The sequence below is a fragment of the Rhinoderma darwinii genome, unplaced genomic scaffold (genome assembly GCF_050947455.1).
Source record: "Rhinoderma darwinii isolate aRhiDar2 unplaced genomic scaffold, aRhiDar2.hap1 Scaffold_548, whole genome shotgun sequence".
In the NCBI taxonomy this organism is placed as follows: domain Eukaryota; kingdom Metazoa; phylum Chordata; class Amphibia; order Anura; family Rhinodermatidae; genus Rhinoderma; species Rhinoderma darwinii.
Window position 1 is genome coordinate 54,138 of NW_027464098.1, and position 23,428 is coordinate 77,565.

Consider the following 23,428-nt stretch of genomic DNA (forward strand, 5'->3'; position numbering starts at 1 on the left):
ATCCTGTCTGGCTTCCTCTCCGGCCTTTATTCACCTCCCGTGTAGCTGTGAGTGTGTGAGCCTGCAGGGCCCCATGGAATTGCCTAGAAGTAGGCTGAATCGCTGCAAGGGCTGAACAGCAGTATCGGGCAGGCTCGGGCAACGCGCGGCCCGTTCGGGTTATCGCTTCTCGGCCTTTTGGCTAAGATCAAGTGTAGTATCTGTTCTTATCAGTTTAATATCTGATACGTCCCCTATCTGGGGACCATATATTAAATGGATTTTTAGAACAGGGAGATGGAAATAGAGCTTGCTCTGTCCACTCCACGCATTGACCTGGTATTGCAGTATTTCCAGGACCGGTGCACCCTTTCCTTATGTGTTGACTAAAAGCAGATTCCAAAAGTGTTTTTTGTCTTTGCTATTGTTTCTGTCTTTCTGAAGGGATCTCCCCTTTTAATCCCATTATTTCAACACCTGTTGGACAATGCATGAGTGATAATGAGCTCATTGATTAAATGCAATTAATGAATAGATTGCCACCTCTTGTTGTGTGTCGTCTGTGTTTCTGTGTTTCCGGCATTTCACATTGGAACACCTCATTCACCTTCCTTGTCTTCTCTCCGCCCTCCCTTTTAGGTAAGTTAAAGAGCTGCACCTGAGCCAGCCACTGATTGATTGATTGATTGATTGATTGATTGATTGATTGATTGATTGATTGATTGATTGATGCAGCACAACAGTCAAATAGTGGAGTGGAGTAGGGGAACAGCAAACAGCCAATAAAGCAGCCCGCCCGCTCGCCTGCCCGCCACAATGGACCTACCTGTGTACACTAGATGGATGTGATGGAATGTACTGTCGTCCCTACATTTCAAGAAGAAGTAAGAATTGCAGTTGCAACAAAGCCTTGCTTGCCTACAAAGAGAGCAGCAATTTGGATTTGTTACTATGTTACCTAGAAGAATAACAAACTGTGCAAGGATGGAGGTTGTAGGAGCAAGGAGAAGTTGTCTGTAAAGTTGGTGGATGCCTATTTTCCATTTTGCAGTCCCTTGTCTCCCTCTTGTGGCCTCCTGGAGGCAACTAGCTGTGCAAAAAAAAGACAGCCTGGCGGCCGGCTGTTGCAGTGTTGCCCTCTCAGGCAACACTGAGTGACTGACTGAGCCTCACCGTCTTATATAAAGTTCAGACGGAACTTTGCACGTGTCATAGTGGAGCCCTCAGGATTCCAGAGCCAGCTTTCTGACATCATAATGGGGCCTCAGAGATAAAAGCCTGGGCCCAGGCAGTGTTGGTCAGTGCTGCTCAGCAGGCAGCACTGGACTGGACTGGATTACAGCTGATACAAGGTGTGAAGGAACAAGGGGTGGCTGTGGGCATGCACTTGCTGCCGCTGCCAGTGTTTATCTGCATGGCAGCAGGGCATTTGGGCGTTGCCAGGAAGGCGTTTTTATGTAGATTCCTCCTCTTTCAGCACTGCATTGTGGTGCAAGCAAAAGAAGCAAATCCTGTCTGGCTTCCTCTCCGGCCTTTATTCACCTCCCGTGTAGCTGTGAGTGTGTGAGCCTGCAGGGCCCCATGGAATTGCCTAGAAGTAGGCTGAATCGCTGCAAGGGCTGAACAGCAGTATCGGGCAGGCTCGGGCAACGCGCGGCCCGTTCGGGTTATCGCTTCTCGGCCTTTTGGCTAAGATCAAGTGTAGTATCTGTTCTTATCAGTTTAATATCTGATACGTCCCCTATCTGGGGACCATATATTAAATGGATTTTTAGAACAGGGAGATGGAAATAGAGCTTGCTCTGTCCACTCCACGCATTGACCTGGTATTGCAGTATTTCCAGGACCGGTGCACCCTTTCCTTATGTGTTGACTAAAAGCAGATTCCAAAAGTGTTTTTTGTCTTTGCTATTGTTTCTGTCTTTCTGAAGGGATCTCCCCTTTTAATCCCATTATTTCAACACCTGTTGGACAATGCATGAGTGATAATGAGCTCATTGATTAAATGCAATTAATGAATAGATTGCCACCTCTTGTTGTGTGTCGTCTGTGTTTCTGTGTTTCCGGCATTTCACATTGGAACACCTCATTCACCTTCCTTGTCTTCTCTCCGCCCTCCCTTTTAGGTAAGTTAAAGAGCTGCACCTGAGCCAGCCACTGATTGATTGATTGATTGATTGATTGATTGATTGATTGATTGATTGATTGATTGATTGATGCAGCACAACAGTCAAATAGTGGAGTGGAGTAGGGGAACAGCAAACAGCCAATAAAGCAGCCCGCCCGCTCGCCTGCCCGCCACAATGGACCTACCTGTGTACACTAGATGGATGTGATGGAATGTACTGTCGTCCCTACATTTCAAGAAGAAGTAAGAATTGCAGTTGCAACAAAGCCTTGCTTGCCTACAAAGAGAGCAGCAATTTGGATTTGTTACTATGTTACCTAGAAGAATAACAAACTGTGCAAGGATGGAGGTTGTAGGAGCAAGGAGAAGTTGTCTGTAAAGTTGGTGGATGCCTATTTTCCATTTTGCAGTCCCTTGTCTCCCTCTTGTGGCCTCCTGGAGGCAACTAGCTGTGCAAAAAAAAGACAGCCTGGCGGCCGGCTGTTGCAGTGTTGCCCTCTCAGGCAACACTGAGTGACTGACTGAGCCTCACCGTCTTATATAAAGTTCAGACGGAACTTTGCACGTGTCATAGTGGAGCCCTCAGGATTCCAGAGCCAGCTTTCTGACATCATAATGGGGCCTCAGAGATAAAAGCCTGGGCCCAGGCAGTGTTGGTCAGTGCTGCTCAGCAGGCAGCACTGGACTGGACTGGATTACAGCTGATACAAGGTGTGAAGGAACAAGGGGTGGCTGTGGGCATGCACTTGCTGCCGCTGCCAGTGTTTATCTGCATGGCAGCAGGGCATTTGGGCGTTGCCAGGAAGGCGTTTTTATGTAGATTCCTCCTCTTTCAGCACTGCATTGTGGTGCAAGCAAAAGAAGCAAATCCTGTCTGGCTTCCTCTCCGGCCTTTATTCACCTCCCGTGTAGCTGTGAGTGTGTGAGCCTGCAGGGCCCCATGGAATTGCCTAGAAGTAGGCTGAATCGCTGCAAGGGCTGAACAGCAGTATCGGGCAGACTCGGGCAACGCGCGGCCCGTTCGGGTTATCGCTTCTCGGCCTTTTGGCTAAGATCAAGTGTAGTATCTGTTCTTATCAGTTTAATATCTGATACGTCCCCTATCTGGGGACCATATATTAAATGGATTTTTAGAACAGGGAGATGGAAATAGAGCTTGCTCTGTCCACTCCACGCATTGACCTGGTATTGCAGTATTTCCAGGACCGGTGCACCCTTTCCTTATGTGTTGACTAAAAGCAGATTCCAAAAGTGTTTTTTGTCTTTGCTATTGTTTCTGTCTTTCTGAAGGGATCTCCCCTTTTAATCCCATTATTTCAACACCTGTTGGACAATGCATGAGTGATAATGAGCTCATTGATTAAATGCAATTAATGAATAGATTGCCACCTCTTGTTGTGTGTCGTCTGTGTTTCTGTGTTTCCGGCATTTCACATTGGAACACCTCATTCACCTTCCTTGTCTTCTCTCCGCCCTCCCTTTTAGGTAAGTTAAAGAGCTGCACCTGAGCCAGCCACTGATTGATTGATTGATTGATTGATTGATTGATTGATTGATTGATTGCAGCACAACAGTCAAATAGTGGAGTGGAGTAGGGGAACAGCAAACAGCCAATAAAGCAGCAGCCCGCCCGCTCGCCTGCCCGCCACAATGGACCTACCTGTGTACACTAGATGGATGTGATGGAATGTACTGTCGTCCCTACATTTCAAGAAGAAGTAAGAATTGCAGTTGCAACAAAGCCTTGCTTGCCTACAAAGAGAGCAGCAATTTGGATTTGTTACTATGTTACCTAGAAGAATAACAAACTGTGCAAGGATGGAGGTTGTAGGAGCAAGGAGAAGTTGTCTGTAAAGTTGGTGGATGCCTATTTTCCATTTTGCAGTCCCTTGTCTCCCTCTTGTGGCCTCCTGGAGGCAACTAGCTGTGCAAAAAAAAGACAGCCTGGCGGCCAGCTGTTGCAGTGTTGCCCTCTCAGGCAACACTGAGTGACTGACTGAGCCTCACCGTCTTATATAAAGTTCAGACGGAACTTTGCACGTGTCATAGTGGAGCCCTCAGGATTCCAGAGCCAGCTTTCTGACATCATAATGGGGCCTCAGAGATAAAAGCCTGGGCCCAGGCAGTGTTGGTCAGTGCTGCTCAGCAGGCAGCACTGGACTGGACTGGATTACAGCTGATACAAGGTGTGAAGGAACAAGGGGTGGCTGTGGGCATGCACTTGCTGCCGCTGCCAGTGTTTATCTGCATGGCAGCAGGGCATTTGGGCGTTGCCAGGAAGGCGTTTTTATGTAGATTCCTCCTCTTTCAGCACTGCATTGTGGTGCAAGCAAAAGAAGCAAATCCTGTCTGGCTTCCTCTCCGGCCTTTATTCACCTCCCGTGTAGCTGTGAGTGTGTGAGCCTGCAGGGCCCCATGGAATTGCCTAGAAGTAGGCTGAATCGCTGCAAGGGCTGAACAGCAGTATCGGGCAGGCTCGGGCAACGCGCGGCCCGTTCGGGTTATCGCTTCTCGGCCTTTTGGCTAAGATCAAGTGTAGTATCTGTTCTTATCAGTTTAATATCTGATACGTCCCCTATCTGGGGACCATATATTAAATGGATTTTTAGAACAGGGAGATGGAAATAGAGCTTGCTCTGTCCACTCCACGCATTGACCTGGTATTGCAGTATTTCCAGGACCGGTGCACCCTTTCCTTATGTGTTGACTAAAAGCAGATTCCAAAAGTGTTTTTTGTCTTTGCTATTGTTTCTGTCTTTCTGAAGGGATCTCCCCTTTTAATCCCATTATTTCAACACCTGTTGGACAATGCATGAGTGATAATGAGCTCATTGATTAAATGCAATTAATGAATAGATTGCCACCTCTTGTTGTGTGTCGTCTGTGTTTCTGTGTTTCCGGCATTTCACATTGGAACACCTCATTCACCTTCCTTGTCTTCTCTCCGCCCTCCCTTTTAGGTAAGTTAAAGAGCTGCACCTGAGCCAGCCACTGATTGATTGATTGATTGATTGATTGATTGATTGATTGATTGATTGATTGATTGATTGATGCAGCACAACAGTCAAATAGTGGAGTGGAGTAGGGGAACAGCAAACAGCCAATAAAGCAGCCCGCCCGCTCGCCTGCCCGCCACAATGGACCTACCTGTGTACACTAGATGGATGTGATGGAATGTACTGTCGTCCCTACATTTCAAGAAGAAGTAAGAATTGCAGTTGCAACAAAGCCTTGCTTGCCTACAAAGAGAGCAGCAATTTGGATTTGTTACTATGTTACCTAGAAGAATAACAAACTGTGCAAGGATGGAGGTTGTAGGAGCAAGGAGAAGTTGTCTGTAAAGTTGGTGGATGCCTATTTTCCATTTTGCAGTCCCTTGTCTCCCTCTTGTGGCCTCCTGGAGGCAACTAGCTGTGCAAAAAAAAGACAGCCTGGCGGCCGGCTGTTGCAGTGTTGCCCTCTCAGGCAACACTGAGTGACTGACTGAGCCTCACCGTCTTATATAAAGTTCAGACGGAACTTTGCACGTGTCATAGTGGAGCCCTCAGGATTCCAGAGCCAGCTTTCTGACATCATAATGGGGCCTCAGAGATAAAAGCCTGGGCCCAGGCAGTGTTGGTCAGTGCTGCTCAGCAGGCAGCACTGGACTGGACTGGATTACAGCTGATACAAGGTGTGAAGGAACAAGGGGTGGCTGTGGGCATGCACTTGCTGCCGCTGCCAGTGTTTATCTGCATGGCAGCAGGGCATTTGGGCGTTGCCAGGAAGGCGTTTTTATGTAGATTCCTCCTCTTTCAGCACTGCATTGTGGTGCAAGCAAAAGAAGCAAATCCTGTCTGGCTTCCTCTCCGGCCTTTATTCACCTCCCGTGTAGCTGTGAGTGTGTGAGCCTGCAGGGCCCCATGGAATTGCCTAGAAGTAGGCTGAATCGCTGCAAGGGCTGAACAGCAGTATCGGGCAGGCTCGGGCAACGCGCGGCCCGTTCGGGTTATCGCTTCTCGGCCTTTTGGCTAAGATCAAGTGTAGTATCTGTTCTTATCAGTTTAATATCTGATACGTCCCCTATCTGGGGACCATATATTAAATGGATTTTTAGAACAGGGAGATGGAAATAGAGCTTGCTCTGTCCACTCCACGCATTGACCTGGTATTGCAGTATTTCCAGGACCGGTGCACCCTTTCCTTATGTGTTGACTAAAAGCAGATTCCAAAAGTGTTTTTTGTCTTTGCTATTGTTTCTGTCTTTCTGAAGGGATCTCCCCTTTTAATCCCATTATTTCAACACCTGTTGGACAATGCATGAGTGATAATGAGCTCATTGATTAAATGCAATTAATGAATAGATTGCCACCTCTTGTTGTGTGTCGTCTGTGTTTCTGTGTTTCCGGCATTTCACATTGGAACACCTCATTCACCTTCCTTGTCTTCTCTCCGCCCTCCCTTTTAGGTAAGTTAAAGAGCTGCACCTGAGCCAGCCACTGATTGATTGATTGATTGATTGATTGATTGATTGATTGATGCAGCACAACAGTCAAATAGTGGAGTGGAGTAGGGGAACAGCAAACAGCCAATAAAGCAGCCCGCCCGCTCGCCTGCCCGCCACAATGGACCTACCTGTGTACACTAGATGGATGTGATGGAATGTACTGTCGTCCCTACATTTCAAGAAGAAGTAAGAATTGCAGTTGCAACAAAGCCTTGCTTGCCTACAAAGAGAGCAGCAATTTGGATTTGTTACTATGTTACCTAGAAGAATAACAAACTGTGCAAGGATGGAGGTTGTAGGAGCAAGGAGAAGTTGTCTGTAAAGTTGGTGGATGCCTATTTTCCATTTTGCAGTCCCTTGTCTCCCTCTTGTGGCCTCCTGGAGGCAACTAGCTGTGCAAAAAAAAGACAGCCTGGCGGCCGGCTGTTGCAGTGTTGCCCTCTCAGGCAACACTGAGTGACTGACTGAGCCTCACCGTCTTATATAAAGTTCAGACGGAACTTTGCACGTGTCATAGTGGAGCCCTCAGGATTCCAGAGCCAGCTTTCTGACATCATAATGGGGCCTCAGAGATAAAAGCCTGGGCCCAGGCAGTGTTGGTCAGTGCTGCTCAGCAGGCAGCACTGGACTGGACTGGATTACAGCTGATACAAGGTGTGAAGGAACAAGGGGTGGCTGTGGGCATGCACTTGCTGCCGCTGCCAGTGTTTATCTGCATGGCAGCAGGGCATTTGGGCGTTGCCAGGAAGGCGTTTTTATGTAGATTCCTCCTCTTTCAGCACTGCATTGTGGTGCAAGCAAAAGAAGCAAATCCTGTCTGGCTTCCTCTCCGGCCTTTATTCACCTCCCGTGTAGCTGTGAGTGTGTGAGCCTGCAGGGCCCCATGGAATTGCCTAGAAGTAGGCTGAATCGCTGCAAGGGCTGAACAGCAGTATCGGGCAGGCTCGGGCAACGCGCGGCCCGTTCGGGTTATCGCTTCTCGGCCTTTTGGCTAAGATCAAGTGTAGTATCTGTTCTTATCAGTTTAATATCTGATACGTCCCCTATCTGGGGACCATATATTAAATGGATTTTTAGAACAGGGAGATGGAAATAGAGCTTGCTCTGTCCACTCCACGCATTGACCTGGTATTGCAGTATTTCCAGGACCGGTGCACCCTTTCCTTATGTGTTGACTAAAAGCAGATTCCAAAAGTGTTTTTTGTCTTTGCTATTGTTTCTGTCTTTCTGAAGGGATCTCCCCTTTTAATCCCATTATTTCAACACCTGTTGGACAATGCATGAGTGATAATGAGCTCATTGATTAAATGCAATTAATGAATAGATTGCCACCTCTTGTTGTGTGTCGTCTGTGTTTCTGTGTTTCCGGCATTTCACATTGGAACACCTCATTCACCTTCCTTGTCTTCTCTCCGCCCTCCCTTTTAGGTAAGTTAAAGAGCTGCACCTGAGCCAGCCACTGATTGATTGATTGATTGATTGATTGATTGATTGATTGATTGATTGATTGATTGATTGATTGATGCAGCACAACAGTCAAATAGTGGAGTGGAGTAGGGGAACAGCAAACAGCCAATAAAGCAGCCCGCCCGCTCGCCTGCCCGCCACAATGGACCTACCTGTGTACACTAGATGGATGTGATGGAATGTACTGTCGTCCCTACATTTCAAGAAGAAGTAAGAATTGCAGTTGCAACAAAGCCTTGCTTGCCTACAAAGAGAGCAGCAATTTGGATTTGTTACTATGTTACCTAGAAGAATAACAAACTGTGCAAGGATGGAGGTTGTAGGAGCAAGGAGAAGTTGTCTGTAAAGTTGGTGGATGCCTATTTTCCATTTTGCAGTCCCTTGTCTCCCTCTTGTGGCCTCCTGGAGGCAACTAGCTGTGCAAAAAAAAGACAGCCTGGCGGCCAGCTGTTGCAGTGTTGCCCTCTCAGGCAACACTGAGTGACTGACTGAGCCTCACCGTCTTATATAAAGTTCAGACGGAACTTTGCACGTGTCATAGTGGAGCCCTCAGGATTCCAGAGCCAGCTTTCTGACATCATAATGGGGCCTCAGAGATAAAAGCCTGGGCCCAGGCAGTGTTGGTCAGTGCTGCTCAGCAGGCAGCACTGGACTGGACTGGATTACAGCTGATACAAGGTGTGAAGGAACAAGGGGTGGCTGTGGGCATGCACTTGCTGCCGCTGCCAGTGTTTATCTGCATGGCAGCAGGGCATTTGGGCGTTGCCAGGAAGGCGTTTTTATGTAGATTCCTCCTCTTTCAGCACTGCATTGTGGTGCAAGCAAAAGAAGCAAATCCTGTCTGGCTTCCTCTCCGGCCTTTATTCACCTCCCGTGTAGCTGTGAGTGTGTGAGCCTGCAGGGCCCCATGGAATTGCCTAGAAGTAGGCTGAATCGCTGCAAGGGCTGAACAGCAGTATCGGGCAGGCTCGGGCAACGCGCGGCCCGTTCGGGTTATCGCTTCTCGGCCTTTTGGCTAAGATCAAGTGTAGTATCTGTTCTTATCAGTTTAATATCTGATACGTCCCCTATCTGGGGACCATATATTAAATGGATTTTTAGAACAGGGAGATGGAAATAGAGCTTGCTCTGTCCACTCCACGCATTGACCTGGTATTGCAGTATTTCCAGGACCGGTGCACCCTTTCCTTATGTGTTGACTAAAAGCAGATTCCAAAAGTGTTTTTTGTCTTTGCTATTGTTTCTGTCTTTCTGAAGGGATCTCCCCTTTTAATCCCATTATTTCAACACCTGTTGGACAATGCATGAGTGATAATGAGCTCATTGATTAAATGCAATTAATGAATAGATTGCCACCTCTTGTTGTGTGTCGTCTGTGTTTCTGTGTTTCCGGCATTTCACATTGGAACACCTCATTCACCTTCCTTGTCTTCTCTCCGCCCTCCCTTTTAGGTAAGTTAAAGAGCTGCACCTGAGCCAGCCACTGATTGATTGATTGATTGATTGATTGATTGATTGATTGATTGATTGATTGATTGCAGCACAACAGTCAAATAGTGGAGTGGAGTAGGGGAACAGCAAACAGCCAATAAAGCAGCCCGCCCGCTCGCCTGCCCGCCACAATGGACCTACCTGTGTACACTAGATGGATGTGATGGAATGTACTGTCGTCCCTACATTTCAAGAAGAAGTAAGAATTGCAGTTGCAACAAAGCCTTGCTTGCCTACAAAGAGAGCAGCAATTTGGATTTGTTACTATGTTACCTAGAAGAATAACAAACTGTGCAAGGATGGAGGTTGTAGGAGCAAGGAGAAGTTGTCTGTAAAGTTGGTGGATGCCTATTTTCCATTTTGCAGTCCCTTGTCTCCCTCTTGTGGCCTCCTGGAGGCAACTAGCTGTGCAAAAAAAAGACAGCCTGGCGGCCGGCTGTTGCAGTGTTGCCCTCTCAGGCAACACTGAGTGACTGACTGAGCCTCACCGTCTTATATAAAGTTCAGACGGAACTTTGCACGTGTCATAGTGGAGCCCTCAGGATTCCAGAGCCAGCTTTCTGACATCATAATGGGGCCTCAGAGATAAAAGCCTGGGCCCAGGGCAGTGTTGGTCAGTGCTGCTCAGCAGGCAGCACTGGACTGGACTGGATTACAGCTGATACAAGGTGTGAAGGAACAAGGGGTGGCTGTGGGCATGCACTTGCTGCCGCTGCCAGTGTTTATCTGCATGGCAGCAGGGCATTTGGGCGTTGCCAGGAAGGCGTTTTTATGTAGATTCCTCCTCTTTCAGCACTGCATTGTGGTGCAAGCAAAAGAAGCAAATCCTGTCTGGCTTCCTCTCCGGCCTTTATTCACCTCCCGTGTAGCTGTGAGTGTGTGAGCCTGCAGGGCCCCATGGAATTGCCTAGAAGTAGGCTGAATCGCTGCAAGGGCTGAACAGCAGTATCGGGCAGGCTCGGGCAACGCGCGGCCCGTTCGGGTTATCGCTTCTCGGCCTTTTGGCTAAGATCAAGTGTAGTATCTGTTCTTATCAGTTTAATATCTGATACGTCCCCTATCTGGGGACCATATATTAAATGGATTTTTAGAACAGGGAGATGGAAATAGAGCTTGCTCTGTCCACTCCACGCATTGACCTGGTATTGCAGTATTTCCAGGACCGGTGCACCCTTTCCTTATGTGTTGACTAAAAGCAGATTCCAAAAGTGTTTTTTGTCTTTGCTATTGTTTCTGTCTTTCTGAAGGGATCTCCCCTTTTAATCCCATTATTTCAACACCTGTTGGACAATGCATGAGTGATAATGAGCTCATTGATTAAATGCAATTAATGAATAGATTGCCACCTCTTGTTGTGTGTCGTCTGTGTTTCCGGCATTTCACATTGGAACACCTCATTCACCTTCCTTGTCTTCTCTCCGCCCTCCCTTTTAGGTAAGTTAAAGAGCTGCACCTGAGCCAGCCACTGATTGATTGATTGATTGATTGATTGATTGATTGATTGATTGATTGATTGATTGATTGATGCAGCACAACAGTCAAATAGTGGAGTGGAGTAGGGGAACAGCAAACAGCCAATAAAGCAGCCCGCCCGCTCGCCTGCCCGCCACAATGGACCTACCTGTGTACACTAGATGGATGTGATGGAATGTACTGTCGTCCCTACATTTCAAGAAGAAGTAAGAATTGCAGTTGCAACAAAGCCTTGCTTGCCTACAAAGAGAGCAGCAATTTGGATTTGTTACTATGTTACCTAGAAGAATAACAAACTGTGCAAGGATGGAGGTTGTAGGAGCAAGGAGAAGTTGTCTGTAAAGTTGGTGGATGCCTATTTTCCATTTTGCAGTCCCTTGTCTCCCTCTTGTGGCCTCCTGGAGGCAACTAGCTGTGCAAAAAAAAGACAGCCTGGCGGCCGGCTGTTGCAGTGTTGCCCTCTCAGGCAACACTGAGTGACTGACTGAGCCTCACCGTCTTATATAAAGTTCAGACGGAACTTTGCACGTGTCATAGTGGAGCCCTCAGGATTCCAGAGCCAGCTTTCTGACATCATAATGGGGCCTCAGAGATAAAAGCCTGGGCCCAGGCAGTGTTGGTCAGTGCTGCTCAGCAGGCAGCACTGGACTGGACTGGATTACAGCTGATACAAGGTGTGAAGGAACAAGGGGTGGCTGTGGGCATGCACTTGCTGCCGCTGCCAGTGTTTATCTGCATGGCAGCAGGGCATTTGGGCGTTGCCAGGAAGGCGTTTTTATGTAGATTCCTCCTCTTTCAGCACTGCATTGTGGTGCAAGCAAAAGAAGCAAATCCTGTCTGGCTTCCTCTCCGGCCTTTATTCACCTCCCGTGTAGCTGTGAGTGTGTGAGCCTGCAGGGCCCCATGGAATTGCCTAGAAGTAGGCTGAATCGCTGCAAGGGCTGAACAGCAGTATCGGGCAGGCTCGGGCAACGCGCGGCCCGTTCGGGTTATCGCTTCTCGGCCTTTTGGCTAAGATCAAGTGTAGTATCTGTTCTTATCAGTTTAATATCTGATACGTCCCCTATCTGGGGACCATATATTAAATGGATTTTTAGAACAGGGAGATGGAAATAGAGCTTGCTCTGTCCACTCCACGCATTGACCTGGTATTGCAGTATTTCCAGGACCGGTGCACCCTTTCCTTATGTGTTGACTAAAAGCAGATTCCAAAAGTGTTTTTTGTCTTTGCTATTGTTTCTGTCTTTCTGAAGGGATCTCCCCTTTTAATCCCATTATTTCAACACCTGTTGGACAATGCATGAGTGATAATGAGCTCATTGATTAAATGCAATTAATGAATAGATTGCCACCTCTTGTTGTGTGTCGTCTGTGTTTCTGTGTTTCCGGCATTTCACATTGGAACACCTCATTCACCTTCCTTGTCTTCTCTCCGCCCTCCCTTTTAGGTAAGTTAAAGAGCTGCACCTGAGCCAGCCACTGATTGATTGATTGATTGATTGATTGATTGATTGATTGATTGATTGATTGATTGATGCAGCACAACAGTCAAATAGTGGAGTGGAGTAGGGGAACAGCAAACAGCCAATAAAGCAGCCCGCCCGCTCGCCTGCCCGCCACAATGGACCTACCTGTGTACACTAGATGGATGTGATGGAATGTACTGTCGTCCCTACATTTCAAGAAGAAGTAAGAATTGCAGTTGCAACAAAGCCTTGCTTGCCTACAAAGAGAGCAGCAATTTGGATTTGTTACTATGTTACCTAGAAGAATAACAAACTGTGCAAGGATGGAGGTTGTAGGAGCAAGGAGAAGTTGTCTGTAAAGTTGGTGGATGCCTATTTTCCATTTTGCAGTCCCTTGTCTCCCTCTTGTGGCCTCCTGGAGGCAACTAGCTGTGCAAAAAAAAGACAGCCTGGCGGCCGGCTGTTGCAGTGTTGCCCTCTCAGGCAACACTGAGTGACTGACTGAGCCTCACCGTCTTATATAAAGTTCAGACGGAACTTTGCACGTGTCATAGTGGAGCCCTCAGGATTCCAGAGCCAGCTTTCTGACATCATAATGGGGCCTCAGAGATAAAAGCCTGGGCCCAGGCAGTGTTGGTCAGTGCTGCTCAGCAGGCAGCACTGGACTGGACTGGATTACAGCTGATACAAGGTGTGAAGGAACAAGGGGTGGCTGTGGGCATGCACTTGCTGCCGCTGCCAGTGTTTATCTGCATGGCAGCAGGGCATTTGGGCGTTGCCAGGAAGGCGTTTTTATGTTGATTCCTCCTCTTTCAGCACTGCATTGTGGTGCAAGCAAAAGAAGCAAATCCTGTCTGGCTTCCTCTCCGGCCTTTATTCACCTCCCGTGTAGCTGTGAGTGTGTGAGCCTGCAGGGCCCCATGGAATTGCCTAGAAGTAGGCTGAATCGCTGCAAGGGCTGAACAGCAGTATCGGGCAGGCTCGGGCAACGCGCGGCCCGTTCGGGTTATCGCTTCTCGGCCTTTTGGCTAAGATCAAGTGTAGTATCTGTTCTTATCAGTTTAATATCTGATACGTCCCCTATCTGGGGACCATATATTAAATGGATTTTTAGAACAGGGAGATGGAAATAGAGCTTGCTCTGTCCACTCCACGCATTGACCTGGTATTGCAGTATTTCCAGGACCGGTGCACCCTTTCCTTATGTGTTGACTAAAAGCAGATTCCAAAAGTGTTTTTTGTCTTTGCTATTGTTTCTGTCTTTCTGAAGGGATCTCCCCTTTTAATCCCATTATTTCAACACCTGTTGGACAATGCATGAGTGATAATGAGCTCATTGATTAAATGCAATTAATGAATAGATTGCCACCTCTTGTTGTGTGTCGTCTGTGTTTCTGTGTTTCCGGCATTTCACATTGGAACACCTCATTCACCTTCCTTGTCTTCTCTCCGCCCTCCCTTTTAGGTAAGTTAAAGAGCTGCACCTGAGCCAGCCACTGATTGATTGATTGATTGATTGATTGATTGATTGATTGATTGATGCAGCACAACAGTCAAATAGTGGAGTGGAGTAGGGGAACAGCAAACAGCCAATAAAGCAGCCCGCCCGCTCGCCTGCCCGCCACAATGGACCTACCTGTGTACACTAGATGGATGTGATGGAATGTACTGTCGTCCCTACATTTCAAGAAGAAGTAAGAATTGCAGTTGCAACAAAGCCTTGCTTGCCTACAAAGAGAGCAGCAATTTGGATTTGTTACTATGTTACCTAGAAGAATAACAAACTGTGCAAGGATGGAGGTTGTAGGAGCAAGGAGAAGTTGTCTGTAAAGTTGGTGGATGCCTATTTTCCATTTTGCAGTCCCTTGTCTCCCTCTTGTGGCCTCCTGGAGGCAACTAGCTGTGCAAAAAAAAGACAGCCTGGCGGCCGGCTGTTGCAGTGTTGCCCTCTCAGGCAACACTGAGTGACTGACTGAGCCTCACCGTCTTATATAAAGTTCAGACGGAACTTTGCACGTGTCATAGTGGAGCCCTCAGGATTCCAGAGCCAGCTTTCTGACATCATAATGGGGCCTCAGAGATAAAAGCCTGGGCCCAGGCAGTGTTGGTCAGTGCTGCTCAGCAGGCAGCACTGGACTGGACTGGATTACAGCTGATACAAGGTGTGAAGGAACAAGGGGTGGCTGTGGGCATGCACTTGCTGCCGCTGCCAGTGTTTATCTGCATGGCAGCAGGGCATTTGGGCATTGCCAGGAAGGCGTTTTTATGTAGATTCCTCCTCTTTCAGCACTGCATTGTGGTGCAAGCAAAAGAAGCAAATCCTGTCTGGCTTCCTCTCCGGCCTTTATTCACCTCCCGTGTAGCTGTGAGTGTGTGAGCCTGCAGGGCCCCATGGAATTGCCTAGAAGTAGGCTGAATCGCTGCAAGGGCTGAACAGCAGTATCGGGCAGGCTCGGGCAACGCGCGGCCCGTTCGGGTTATCGCTTCTCGGCCTTTTGGCTAAGATCAAGTGTAGTATCTGTTCTTATCAGTTTAATATCTGATACGTCCCCTATCTGGGGACCATATATTAAATGGATTTTTAGAACAGGGAGATGGAAATAGAGCTTGCTCTGTCCACTCCACGCATTGACCTGGTATTGCAGTATTTCCAGGACCGGTGCACCCTTTCCTTATGTGTTGACTAAAAGCAGATTCCAAAAGTGTTTTTTGTCTTTGCTATTGTTTCTGTCTTTCTGAAGGGATCTCCCCTTTTAATCCCATTATTTCAACACCTGTTGGACAATGCATGAGTGATAATGAGCTCATTGATTAAATGCAATTAATGAATAGATTGCCACCTCTTGTTGTGTGTCGTCTGTGTTTCTGTGTTTCCGGCATTTCACATTGGAACACCTCATTCACCTTCCTTGTCTTCTCTCCGCCCTCCCTTTTAGGTAAGTTAAAGAGCTGCACCTGAGCCAGCCACTGATTGATTGATTGATTGATTGATTGATTGATTGATTGATTGATTGATTGATGCAGCACAACAGTCAAATAGTGGAGTGGAGTAGGGGAACAGCAAACAGCCAATAAAGCAGCCCGCCCGCTCGCCTGCCCGCCACAATGGACCTACCTGTGTACACTAGATGGATGTGATGGAATGTACTGTCGTCCCTACATTTCAAGAAGAAGTAAGAATTGCAGTTGCAACAAAGCCTTGCTTGCCTACAAAGAGAGCAGCAATTTGGATTTGTTACTATGTTACCTAGAAGAATAACAAACTGTGCAAGGATGGAGGTTGTAGGAGCAAGGAGAAGTTGTCTGTAAAGTTGGTGGATGCCTATTTTCCATTTTGCAGTCCCTTGTCTCCCTCTTGTGGCCTCCTGGAGGCAACTAGCTGTGCAAAAAAAAGACAGCCTGGCGGCCGGCTGTTGCAGTGTTGCCCTCTCAGGCAACACTGAGTGACTGACTGAGCCTCACCGTCTTATATAAAGTTCAGACGGAACTTTGCACGTGTCATAGTGGAGCCCTCAGGATTCCAGAGCCAGCTTTCTGACATCATAATGGGGCCTCAGAGATAAAAGCCTGGGCCCAGGCAGTGTTGGTCAGTGCTGCTCAGCAGGCAGCACTGGACTGGACTGGATTACAGATGATACAAGGTGTGAAGGAACAAGGGGTGGCTGTGGGCATGCACTTGCTGCCGCTGCCAGTGTTTATCTGCATGGCAGCAGGGCATTTGGGCGTTGCCAGGAAGGCGTTTTTATGTAGATTCCTCCTCTTTCAGCACTGCATTGTGGTGCAAGCAAAAGAAGCAAATCCTGTCTGGCTTCCTCTCCGGCCTTTATTCACCTCCCGTGTAGCTGTGAGTGTGTGAGCCTGCAGGGCCCCATGGAATTGCCTAGAAGTAGGCTGAATCGCTGCAAGGGCTGAACAGCAGTATCGGGCAGGCTCGGGCAACGCGCGGCCCGTTCGGGTTATCGCTTCTCGGCCTTTTGGCTAAGATCAAGTGTAGTATCTGTTCTTATCAGTTTAATATCTGATACGTCCCCTATCTGGGGACCATATATTAAATGGATTTTTAGAACAGGGAGATGGAAATAGAGCTTGCTCTGTCCACTCCACGCATTGACCTGGTATTGCAGTATTTCCAGGACCGGTGCACCCTTTCCTTATGTGTTGACTAAAAGCAGATTCCAAAAGTGTTTTTTGTCTTTGCTATTGTTTCTGTCTTTCTGAAGGGATCTCCCCTTTTAATCCCATTATTTCAACACCTGTTGGACAATGCATGAGTGATAATGAGCTCATTGATTAAATGCAATTAATGAATAGATTGCCACCTCTTGTTGTGTGTCGTCTGTGTTTCTGTGTTTCCGGCATTTCACATTGGAACACCTCATTCACCTTCCTTGTCTTCTCTCCGCCCTCCCTTTTAGGTAAGTTAAAGAGCTGCACCTGAGCCAGCCACTGATTGATTGATTGATTGATTGATTGATTGATTGATTGATTGATTGATTGATTGATTGATTGATTGATGCAGCACAACAGTCAAATAGTGGAGTGGAGTAGGGGAACAGCAAACAGCCAATAAAGCAGCCCGCCCGCTCGCCTGCCCGCCACAATGGACCTACCTGTGTACACTAGATGGATGTGATGGAATGTACTGTCGTCCCTACATTTCAAGAAGAAGTAAGAATTGCAGTTGCAACAAAGCCTTGCTTGCCTACAAAGAGAGCAGCAATTTGGATTTGTTACTATGTTACCTAGAAGAATAACAAACTGTGCAAGGATGGAGGTTGTAGGAGCAAGGAGAAGTTGTCTGTAAAGTTGGTGGATGCCTATTTTCCATTTTGCAGTCCCTTGTCTCCCTCTTGTGGCCTCCTGGAGGCAACTAGCTGTGCAAAAAAAAGACAGCCTGGCGGCCGGCTGTTGCAGTGTTGCCCTCTCAGGCAACACTGAGTGACTGACTGAGCCTCACCGTCTTATATAAAGTTCAGACGGAACTTTGCACGTGTCATAGTGGAGCCCTCAGGATTCCAGAGCCAGCTTTCTGACATCATAATGGGGCCTCAGAGATAAAAGCCTGGGCCCAGGCAGTGTTGGTCAGTGCTGCTCAGCAGGCAGCACTGGACTGGACTGGATTACAGCTGATACAAGGTGTGAAGGAACAAGGGGTGGCTGTGGGCATGCACTTGCTGCCGCTGCCAGTGTTTATCTGCATGGCAGCAGGGCATTTGGGCGTTGCCAGGAAGGCGTTTTTATGTAGATTCCTCCTCTTTCAGCACTGCATTGTGGTGCAAGCAAAAGAAGCAAATCCTGTCTGGCTTCCTCTCCGGCCTTTATTCACCTCCCGTGTAGCTGTGAGTGTGTGAGCCTGCAGGGCCCCATGGAATTGCCTAGAAGTAGGCTGAATCGCTGCAAGGGCTGAACAGCAGTATCGGGCAGGCTCGGGCAACGCGCGGCCCGTTCGGGTTATCGCTTCTCGGCCTTTTGGCTAAGATCAAGTGTAGTATCTGTTCTTATCAGTTTAATATCTGATACGTCCCCTATCTGGGGACCATATATTAAATGGATTTTTAGAACAGGGAGATGGAAATAGAGCTTGCTCTGTCCACTCCACGCATTGACCTGGTATTGCAGTATTTCCAGGACCAGTGCACCCTTTCCTTATGTGTTGACTAAAAGCAGATTCCAAAAGTGTTTTTTGTCTTTGCTATTGTTTCTGTCTTTCTGAAGGGATCTCCCCTTTTAATCCCATTATTTCAACACCTGTTGGACAATGCATGAGTGATAATGAGCTCATTGATTAAATGCAATTAATGAATAGATTGCCACCTCTTGTTGTGTGTCGTCTGTGTTTCTGTGTTTCCGGCATTTCACATTGGAACACCTCATTCACCTTCCTTGTCTTCTCTCCGCCCTCCCTTTTAGGTAAGTTAAAGAGCTGCACCTGAGCCAGCCACTGATTGATTGATTGATTGATTGATTGATTGATTGATTGATTGATTGATTGATTGATTGATGCAGCACAACAGTCAAATAGTGGAGTGGAGTAGGGGAACAGCAAACAGCCAATAAAGCAGCCCGCCCGCTCGCCTGCCCGCCACAATGGACCTACCTGTGTACACTAGATGGATGTGATGGAATGTACTGTCGTCCCTACATTTCAAGAAGAAGTAAGAATTGCAGTTGAAACAAAGCCTTGCTTGCCTACAAAGAGAGCAGCAATTTGGATTTGTTACTATGTTACCTAGAAGAATAACAAACTGTGCAAGGATGGAGGTTGTAGGAGCAAGGAGAAGTTGTCTGTAAAGTTGGTGGATGCCTATTTTCCATTTTGCAGTCCCTTGTCTCCCTCTTGTGGCCTCCTGGAGGCAACTAGCTGTGCAAAAAAAAGACAGCCTGGCGGCCGGCTGTTGCAGTGTTGCCCTCTCAGGCAACACTGAGTGACTGACTGAGCCTCACCGTCTTATATAAAGTTCAGACGGAACTTTGCACGTGTCATAGTGGAGCCCTCAGGATTCCAGAGCCAGCTTTCTGACATCATAATGGGGCCTCAGAGATAAAAGCCTGGGCCCAGGCAGTGTTGGTCAGTGCTGCTCAGCAGGCAGCACTGGACTGGACTGGATTACAGCTGATACAAGGTGTGAAGGAACAAGGGGTGGCTGTGGGCATGCACTTGCTGCCGCTGCCAGTGTTTATCTGCATGGCAGCAGGGCATTTGGGCGTTGCCAGGAAGGCGTTTTTATGTAGATTCCTCCTCTTTCAGCACTGCATTGTGGTGCAAGCAAAAGAAGCAAATCCTGTCTGGCTTCCTCTCCGGCCTTTATTCACCTCCCGTGTAGCTGTGAGTGTGTGAGCCTGCAGGGCCCCATGGAATTGCCTAGAAGTAGGCTGAATCGCTGCAAGGGCTGAACAGCAGTATCGGGCAGGCTCGGGCAACGCGCGGCCCGTTCGGGTTATCGCTTCTCGGCCTTTTGGCTAAGATCAAGTGTAGTATCTGTTCTTATCAGTTTAATATCTGATACGTCCCCTATCTGGGGACCATATATTAAATGGATTTTTAGAACAGGGAGATGGAAATAGAGCTTGCTCTGTCCACTCCACGCATTGACCTGGTATTGCAGTATTTCCAGGACCGGTGCACCCTTTCCTTATGTGTTGACTAAAAGCAGATTCCAAAAGTGTTTTTTGTCTTTGCTATTGTTTCTGTCTTTCTGAAGGGATCTCCCCTTTTAATCCCATTATTTCAACACCTGTTGGACAATGCATGAGTGATAATGAGCTCATTGATTAAATGCAATTAATGAATAGATTGCCACCTCTTGTTGTGTGTCGTCTGTGTTTCTGTGTTTCCGGCATTTCACATTGGAACACCTCATTCACCTTCCTTGTCTTCTCTCCGCCCTCCCTTTTAGGTAAGTTAAAGAGCTGCACCTGAGCCAGCCACTGATTGATTGATTGATTGATTGATTGATTGATTGATTGATTGATTGATTGATTGATGCAGCACAACAGTCAAATAGTGGAGTGGAGTAGGGGAACAGCAAACAGCCAATAAAGCAGCGCGCCCGCTCGCCTGCCCGCCACAATGGACCTACCTGTGTACACTAGATGGATGTGATGGAATGTACTGTCGTCCCTACATTTCAAGAAGAAGTAAGAATTGCAGTTGCAACAAAGCCTTGCTTGCCTACAAAGAGAGCAGCAATTTGGATTTGTTACTATGTTACCTAGAAGAATAACAAACTGTGCAAGGATGGAGGTTGTAGGAGCAAGGAGAAGTTGTCTGTAAAGTTGGTGGATGCCTATTTTCCATTTTGCAGTCCCTTGTCTCCCTCTTGTGGCCTCCTGGAGGCAACTAGCTGTGCAAAAAAAAGACAGCCTGGCGGCCGGCTGTTGCAGTGTTGCCCTCTCAGGCAACACTGAGTGACTGACTGAGCCTCACCGTCTTATATAAAGTTCAGACGGAACTTTGCACGTGTCATAGTGGAGCCCTCAGGATTCCAGAGCCAGCTTTCTGACATCATAATGGGGCCTCAGAGATAAAAGCCTGGGCCCAGGCAGTGTTGGTCAGTGCTGCTCAGCAGGCAGCACTGGACTGGACTGGATTACAGCTGATACAAGGTGTGAAGGAACAAGGGGTGGCTGTGGGCATGCACTTGCTGCCGCTGCCAGTGTTTATCTGCATGGCAGCAGGGCATTTGGGCGTTGCCAGGAAGGCGTTTTTATGTAGATTCCTCCTCTTTCAGCACTGCATTGTGGTGCAAGCAAAAGAAGCAAATCCTGTCTGGCTTCCTCTCCGGCCTTTATTCACCTCCCGTGTAGCTGTGAGTGTGTGAGCCTGCAGGGCCCCATGGAATTGCCTAGAAGTAGGCTGAATCGCTGCAAGGGCTGAACAGCAGTATCGGGCAGGCTCGGGCAACGCGCGGCCCGTTCGGGTTATCGCTTCTCGGCCTTTTGGCTAAGATCAAGTGTAGTATCTGTTCTTATCAGTTTAATATCTGATACGTCCCCTATCTGGGGACCATATATTAAATGGATTTTTAGAACAGGGAGATGGAAATAGAGCTTGCTCTGTCCACTCCACGCATTGACCTGGTATTGCAGTATTTCCAGGACCGGTGCACCCTTTCCTTATGTGTTGACTAAAAGCAGATTCCAAAAGTGTTTTTTGTCTTTGCTATTGTTTCTGTCTTTCTGAAGGGATCTCCCCTTTTAATCCCATTATTTCAACACCTGTTGGACAATGCATGAGTGATAATGAGCTCATTGATTAAATGCAATTAATGAATAGATTGCCACCTCTTGTTGTGTGTCGTCTGTGTTTCTGTGTTTCCGGCATTTCACATTGGAACACCTCATTCACCTTCCTTGTCTTCTCTCCGCCCTCCCTTTTAGGTAAGTTAAAGAGCTGCACCTGAGCCAGCCACTGATTGATTGATTGATTGATTGATTGATTGATTGATTGATTGATTGATTGATTGATTGATGCAGCACAACAGTCAAATAGTGGAGTGGAGTAGGGGAACAGCAAACAGCCAATAAAGCAGCCCGCCCGCTCGCCTGCCCGCCACAATGGACCTACCTGTGTACACTAGATGGATGTGATGGAATGTACTGTCGTCCCTACATTTCAAGAAGAAGTAAGAATTGCAGTTGCAACAAAGCCTTGCTTGCCTACAAAGAGAGCAGCAATTTGGATTTGTTACTATGTTACCTAGAAGAATAACAAACTGTGCAAGGATGGAGGTTGTAGGAGCAAGGAGAAGTTGTCTGTAAAGTTGGTGGATGCCTATTTTCCATTTTGCAGTCCCTTGTCTCCCTCTTGTGGCCTCCTGGAGGCAACTAGCTGTGCAAAAAAAAGACAGCCTGGCGGCCGGCTGTTGCAGTGTTGCCCTCTCAGGCAACACTGAGTGACTGACTGAGCCTCACCGTCTTATATAAAGTTCAGACGGAACTTTGCACGTGTCATAGTGGAGCCCTCAGGATTCCAGAGCCAGCTTTCTGACATCATAATGGGGCCTCAGAGATAAAAGCCTGGGCCCAGGCAGTGTTGGTCAGTGCTGCTCAGCAGGCAGCACTGGACTGGACTGGATTACAGCTGATACAAGGTGTGAAGGAACAAGGGCCGCCCTCCCTTTTAGGTAAGTTAAAGAGCTGCACCTGAGCCAGCCACTGATTGATTGATTGATTGATTGATTGATTGATTGATTGATTGATTGATTGATTGATGCAGCACAACAGTCAAATAGTGGAGTGGAGTAGGGGAACAGCAAACAGCCAATAAAGCAGCCCGCCCGCTCGCCTGCCCGCCACAATGGACCTACCTGTGTACACTAGATGGATGTGATGGAATGTACTGTCGTCCCTACATTTCAAGAAGAAGTAAGAATTGCAGTTGCAACAAAGCCTTGCTTGCCTACAAAGAGAGCAGCAATTTGGATTTGTTACTATGTTACCTAGAAGAATAACAAACTGTGCAAGGATGGAGGTTGTAGGAGCAAGGAGAAGTTGTCTGTAAAGTTGGTGGATGCCTATTTTCCATTTTGCAGTCCCTTGTCTCCCTCTTGTGGCCTCCTGGAGGCAACTAGCTGTGCAAAAAAAAGACAGCCTGGCGGCCGGCTGTTGCAGTGTTGCCCTCTCAGGCAACACTGAGTGACTGACTGAGCCTCACCGTCTTATATAAAGTTCAGACGGAACTTTGCACGTGTCATAGTGGAGCCCTCAGGATTCCAGAGCCAGCTTTCTGACATCATAATGGGGCCTCAGAGATAAAAGCCTGGGCCCAGGCAGTGTTGGTCAGTGCTGCTCAGCAGGCAGCACTGGACTGGACTGGATTACAGCTGATACAAGGTGTGAAGGAACAAGGGGTGGCTGTGGGCATGCACTTGCTGCCGCTGCCAGTGTTTATCTGCATGGCAGCAGGGCATTTGGGCGTTGCCAGGAAGGCGTTTTTATGTAGATTCCTCCTCTTTCAGCACTGCATTGTGGTGCAAGCAAAAGAAGCAAATCCTGTCTGGCTTCCTCTCCGGCCTTTATTCACCTCCCGTGTAGCTGTGAGTGTGTGAGCCTGCAGGGCCCCATGGAATTGCCTAGAAGTAGGCTGAATCGCTGCAAGGGCTGAACAGCAGTATCGGGCAGGCTCGGGCAACGCGCGGCCCGTTCGGGTTATCGCTTCTCGGCCTTTTGGCTAAGATCAAGTGTAGTATCTGTTCTTATCAGTTTAATATCTGATACGTCCCCTATCTGGGGACCATATATTAAATGGATTTTTAGAACAGGGAGATGGAAATAGAGCTTGCTCTGTCCACTCCACGCATTGACCTGGTATTGCAGTATTTCCAGGACCGGTGCACCCTTTCCTTATGTGTTGACTAAAAGCAGATTCCAAAAGTGTTTTTTGTCTTTGCTATTGTTTCTGTCTTTCTGAAGGGATCTCCCCTTTTAATCCCATTA

General features: G+C 47.7%; 16 non-coding genes across 16 annotated transcripts; all 16 read left to right on the forward strand.

The window, feature by feature from the left end:
- The first annotated feature begins 161 nt into the window (after positions 1–161).
- Positions 162–352, forward strand: LOC142723279 (U2 spliceosomal RNA). The gene has a single exon (XR_012875492.1). It is a non-coding gene; the product is annotated as a U2 spliceosomal RNA (small nuclear RNA).
- A 1,296-nt stretch (positions 353–1,648) lies between these two features.
- On the forward strand, positions 1,649–1,839 carry LOC142723280 (U2 spliceosomal RNA). The gene has a single exon (XR_012875493.1). It is a non-coding gene; the product is annotated as a U2 spliceosomal RNA (small nuclear RNA).
- Positions 1,840–3,135: 1,296 nt separating this feature from the next.
- Positions 3,136–3,326, forward strand: LOC142723281 (U2 spliceosomal RNA). Its single transcript, XR_012875494.1, has one exon. It is a non-coding gene; the product is annotated as a U2 spliceosomal RNA (small nuclear RNA).
- Positions 3,327–4,610: 1,284 nt separating this feature from the next.
- LOC142723282 (U2 spliceosomal RNA) lies at positions 4,611–4,801 on the forward strand. The gene has a single exon (XR_012875495.1). It is a non-coding gene; the product is annotated as a U2 spliceosomal RNA (small nuclear RNA).
- A 1,296-nt stretch (positions 4,802–6,097) lies between these two features.
- LOC142723283 (U2 spliceosomal RNA) lies at positions 6,098–6,288 on the forward strand. Its single transcript, XR_012875496.1, has one exon. It is a non-coding gene; the product is annotated as a U2 spliceosomal RNA (small nuclear RNA).
- A 1,276-nt stretch (positions 6,289–7,564) lies between these two features.
- LOC142723284 (U2 spliceosomal RNA) lies at positions 7,565–7,755 on the forward strand. Its single transcript, XR_012875497.1, has one exon. It is a non-coding gene; the product is annotated as a U2 spliceosomal RNA (small nuclear RNA).
- Positions 7,756–9,055: 1,300 nt separating this feature from the next.
- Positions 9,056–9,246, forward strand: LOC142723285 (U2 spliceosomal RNA). Its single transcript, XR_012875498.1, has one exon. It is a non-coding gene; the product is annotated as a U2 spliceosomal RNA (small nuclear RNA).
- A 1,290-nt stretch (positions 9,247–10,536) lies between these two features.
- Positions 10,537–10,727, forward strand: LOC142723287 (U2 spliceosomal RNA). Its single transcript, XR_012875499.1, has one exon. It is a non-coding gene; the product is annotated as a U2 spliceosomal RNA (small nuclear RNA).
- Positions 10,728–12,015: 1,288 nt separating this feature from the next.
- On the forward strand, positions 12,016–12,206 carry LOC142723288 (U2 spliceosomal RNA). The gene has a single exon (XR_012875500.1). It is a non-coding gene; the product is annotated as a U2 spliceosomal RNA (small nuclear RNA).
- Positions 12,207–13,498: 1,292 nt separating this feature from the next.
- LOC142723290 (U2 spliceosomal RNA) lies at positions 13,499–13,689 on the forward strand. The gene has a single exon (XR_012875502.1). It is a non-coding gene; the product is annotated as a U2 spliceosomal RNA (small nuclear RNA).
- Positions 13,690–14,969: 1,280 nt separating this feature from the next.
- On the forward strand, positions 14,970–15,160 carry LOC142723291 (U2 spliceosomal RNA). Its single transcript, XR_012875503.1, has one exon. It is a non-coding gene; the product is annotated as a U2 spliceosomal RNA (small nuclear RNA).
- A 1,288-nt stretch (positions 15,161–16,448) lies between these two features.
- Positions 16,449–16,639, forward strand: LOC142723292 (U2 spliceosomal RNA). Its single transcript, XR_012875504.1, has one exon. It is a non-coding gene; the product is annotated as a U2 spliceosomal RNA (small nuclear RNA).
- Positions 16,640–17,943: 1,304 nt separating this feature from the next.
- On the forward strand, positions 17,944–18,134 carry LOC142723107 (U2 spliceosomal RNA). The gene has a single exon (XR_012875327.1). It is a non-coding gene; the product is annotated as a U2 spliceosomal RNA (small nuclear RNA).
- A 1,296-nt stretch (positions 18,135–19,430) lies between these two features.
- LOC142723293 (U2 spliceosomal RNA) lies at positions 19,431–19,621 on the forward strand. The gene has a single exon (XR_012875505.1). It is a non-coding gene; the product is annotated as a U2 spliceosomal RNA (small nuclear RNA).
- Positions 19,622–20,913: 1,292 nt separating this feature from the next.
- On the forward strand, positions 20,914–21,104 carry LOC142723294 (U2 spliceosomal RNA). The gene has a single exon (XR_012875506.1). It is a non-coding gene; the product is annotated as a U2 spliceosomal RNA (small nuclear RNA).
- Positions 21,105–23,142: 2,038 nt separating this feature from the next.
- LOC142723110 (U2 spliceosomal RNA) lies at positions 23,143–23,333 on the forward strand. Its single transcript, XR_012875328.1, has one exon. It is a non-coding gene; the product is annotated as a U2 spliceosomal RNA (small nuclear RNA).
- The last annotated feature ends 95 nt before the right edge of the window (positions 23,334–23,428 follow it).